At 41.8% G+C, this 3806-nt stretch overlaps 1 long non-coding RNA gene across 2 annotated transcripts; it reads left to right on the plus strand.

The window, feature by feature from the left end:
• Positions 1 to 872: 872 nt before the first annotated feature.
• On the plus strand, positions 873 to 2444 carry LOC124013537. Of its 2 annotated transcripts, none has more exons than XR_006834893.1 (3): positions 873 to 995; positions 1469 to 1662; positions 1844 to 2444. It is a non-coding gene; the product is annotated as an uncharacterized LOC124013537 (long non-coding RNA). The 2 variants fall into 2 exon arrangements; XR_006834894.1 differs by having other exon boundaries at positions 1469 to 1534.
• Positions 2445 to 3806: the final 1362 nt, after the last annotated feature.

The raw sequence follows: 3806 nt of genomic DNA on the forward strand, positions 1-3806 counted from the left end.
TGAACTCGCACACTGAATCAGCGTATTCGTCAATATTTCCATCTGACGCAATACGAAACATGTCCCAAGTCCCCGCAACAATGTTCCAACATGTAGTGGACAGCCTTCTCAGAAGAGTAGAGGCTGTTATAGCAGCAAATTACCAACTCCACATTAATGCCCATGATTTTGGAATGCAATGTTTGATGAGCAGGTGTCCACATACTTTTGGCCATGTAGTGTATTTCTAAGGCAGGAATGGGTAACTTTTATGGGGTGGGGGCACAAAACAACATTTATTCATCAATAGTGGCTTGTGGGTCTACGTAGCAAAAACCACAGCGAAGAGAAATAAATTATAGTTATGGAGTATATTTTCAGCAATTCTTCACATTATGTCATAGTTTGGAGAGAAATGTTTTCAGTTTTTAATATGATACCCGACTAAGAGTGACTAACAAAATCAATGTGGGCCCCCGGTCAGTAATTCGACCATGATTACTATTGGTCGCTAGACTAACTTAACTATTGCGTAATTTCCATCTCACAATTTGAAGGCGCAGGGGGGCATGTCGAGAACGCAAAAAATGGAGAGAGCTAAGAGCTCAGACAAAAATGCTGCGTGCCCAGAAAATGAAATTGAGCACACGTAAGTGTCGAGCATTCATCCCCCTACTCACAGTATATTTGCCTGCGCTCCTGTGCTTGTATGAACTCTGTGTGCTTGCAAATCTACAATGACATGCTTCTGAAATATGATTGGCAGCCTTATTGACCAATCATGACAGTGCTTTTTGTTACAATGCCATTGATTGGCTAACTAACTGGAAGATGGGGCCCATACAATGTGACGTATACATCCCCAAGTAGATATCCAGCCTATTACCCACATGGCAAAATGGAGAACTCCAGGCAAGACACTTCTTTTAGTTAAGAAAACTAGCTAGAGCCAATTCAGCCTAATGCTATTTCAACATCTACTTTATGTAAAGATTTGCCAGTGGATTTCTGTAATGGTAAATTAAGTAATTTCATCTCACACAAATTATAAAAAGGCAATATGTAGCTAGCTAGCATAAACTAAATAGCATCAGGGTTAGGCTGTCTGGTCTGGTATTCTCTTTTTCACTGCAGCTTAGTCCTGTTGGCTGAGCTAGCTAGCTATGTTGAAACTGCTTGGAAAGAGCTAACTTCCACAATCAGCTGAGGGCAGGAGTTGAGTTAGCTAATGATTTTAGAAAATGATTTTAGAAAAGAAAAACTATATAATTGCTACTGACTATTGAACACTTTTTGCCAAACAAGTCCGTTCCCCTGTTTATTAATGAATTGGTAACTAAAAAAGAAGTGAAGAGGCTGTTGTTTTGGTACAATGTGGCTGATAAGGATTAGGTTCATACATGTATACATCAGTTTCATTAGTTAGCTAAATTACTGACTGAGTAGTAGGCACATTGTTATTCATGTTTTTGTTGTTATTCCATTTCAGGTGGACAGGGAGTAAGATCCCTAGATAGGAGCATGCTGACAGACCAGGAAGAAAGTGGTTGTTGAGGTATAACAGTCAATGCTTATGAACTGAGTATTGTGTGTGAATTGCCTATTTCTATCATTGGCACTAACAAAAGGGTTGGATCTCAACAACATGAGCAGTAAATGCTAGCAAAGCTTTGGTGATAAAAGGTATGTCAAGGAGGTGACTATGTATCTATCAGAAGCTTCCCACATACTGTACATTGCATTATTTGCCTAGATTCCCCCAGACAAATAAGGTGCACACATTTTTCTGTCCCTAGTAACTCTTCCACTCTTCCAACTGATATTAATTTGGCACGTCACTAATTGCAACTATTCTTTATTTAAGGTGAACGCCGGAAGTAGCGCACCATAGATGTTAGCTGGGACGTTGCGTGTCTGCAGAGCTGGAGCTGATGTGACTGAGGTAGAAAGCTTGCTGTTGCTGGAGCAGGCCGCGACCAGTGTTGAAATGGAGAAAGGAGGCCTTGATGGGAATTGGGAGGGTGAATGCTGTGTTACGTGCTACACACTCATTAATGGCAGTGTGATCCGTGTGACCTGACAGGAGTACGAACTATGAATCAACAAGCCACTATGGACCAGATTGACGGCTGCTGGTGAGCGAGAGGAATGGAGAGGAGGCATTTTGGGAAATTGGGAGGGTGAACAACACACCATTCCCAAAGCTAAGTACTGCTGTCACGTGTCCTCCCTCTCCGGCCTCTAGGTCACCTGGCTGCTCATTAAGGTCAACACCTGTCACCATCGGTACGGGCATTAGTGCAATATGACACTCGCCTGGACTCCATCACATCCTTGATTACCTGCCCTATATATGTCACTCCCCTTGGTTCCTTCCCCAGCCGTCATTGTTTCTTTTTCATGTCTGTGCGTTGTTTCTTGTTTTGGATTATGTTGCATTTTTTCATTAAAAAAAACACTCACTCCCTGAACTTGCTTCCTGACTCTCATCACACAACTGCTCCATATTCCATTAGCAACATTTCACCTGATGTCACTGGCTGCTGATGTTCGACTGCTTTATGTGCTATGCACTCATTAATACCAGTGCACCTACTGTGAACCAGAGAGGAGACCTTTTGGGATACTGGGAAGGTGAAGCGCATTCACCCTTCCCTAAGTTAAGAAGACTACCTTTCTCCTTCCATAGACTTTCAACTGAGGTGAATTCCTTCCAATCGTACTCGACAAGTCATTGTGGATTATAGCGACTTTTCTAACTGAACACTCCCCGCTCACATCTCAACTATTTGAGTCACTAATGTCCCCCACTGGCTTTTACTACAAAGACAATTGAAAACCTGAACTTTGGTAAATAGACATGATTGCCCATTATTGATACCAGATAAAGTTACTTGAGCCACTATCCCCTGAATACATGTATTTTGCCTTCAATTATTGTATCAAGTCTTGTAGATTTTCCCATTTAAATTAGTATATTTACTATTCCCCTTTATCATTTCTTTTTGCTTCATTATACTCCTATCTTGATGTGTACATGTGTACAGGCCTTGTGAGCTGCATTCAGCATGCTTGGAAGTGAACATATGTTTTATGGGTAGCCAGGCCCGACAGAAACAGCGTGTGTTCTACAAGTGGTTTGAGTCGTCAAGTGGTTATATACAGTCGTGGCCAAAAGTTGAGAATGACACAAATATTAATTTCCACAAAGTTTGCTGCTTCAGTGTCTTTAGATATTTTTGCCAGATGTTACTACACTTTCATAAGTGTCAAAGGCTTTTATTAACAAATACATGAAGTTGATGCAAAGAGTCAATATTTGCAGTGTTGACCCTTCTTTTTCAAGACCTCTGCAATCTGCCCTGACATGCCCATTCTTGTATAATCAATGCTTGGAGTTTGTCAGAATCAGTGGTTTTTGTTTGTCCACCCGCCTCTTGAGGATTGACCACAAGTTCTCAATGGTATTAAGGTCTGGGGAGTTTCCTGGCCATGGACCCAAAATATCTATGTTTTGTTCCCCGAGCCACTTAATTATCACTTTTGCCTTTTGGCAATGTGCTCCATCATGCTGGAAAAGGCATTGTTTGTCACCAAACTGTTCCTGGATGGTTGGGAGAAGTTGCTCTCGGAGGATGTGTTGGTACCATTCTTTATTCGTGGCTGTGTTCTTAGGCAAAATTGTGAGTAAGCCCACTCCCTTGGCTGAGAAGCAACCCCACACATGAATGTTCCCAGGATGCTTTACTGTTGGCATGACACAGGACTGATGGTAGCACTCACCTTGTCTTCTCCAGACAAGCTTTTTTTCCGGATGCCCCAAAATA

The sequence above is a fragment of the Oncorhynchus gorbuscha genome, linkage group LG01 (assembly GCF_021184085.1).
Source record: "Oncorhynchus gorbuscha isolate QuinsamMale2020 ecotype Even-year linkage group LG01, OgorEven_v1.0, whole genome shotgun sequence".
Classification (NCBI taxonomy): Eukaryota; Metazoa; Chordata; class Actinopteri; order Salmoniformes; family Salmonidae; genus Oncorhynchus; species Oncorhynchus gorbuscha.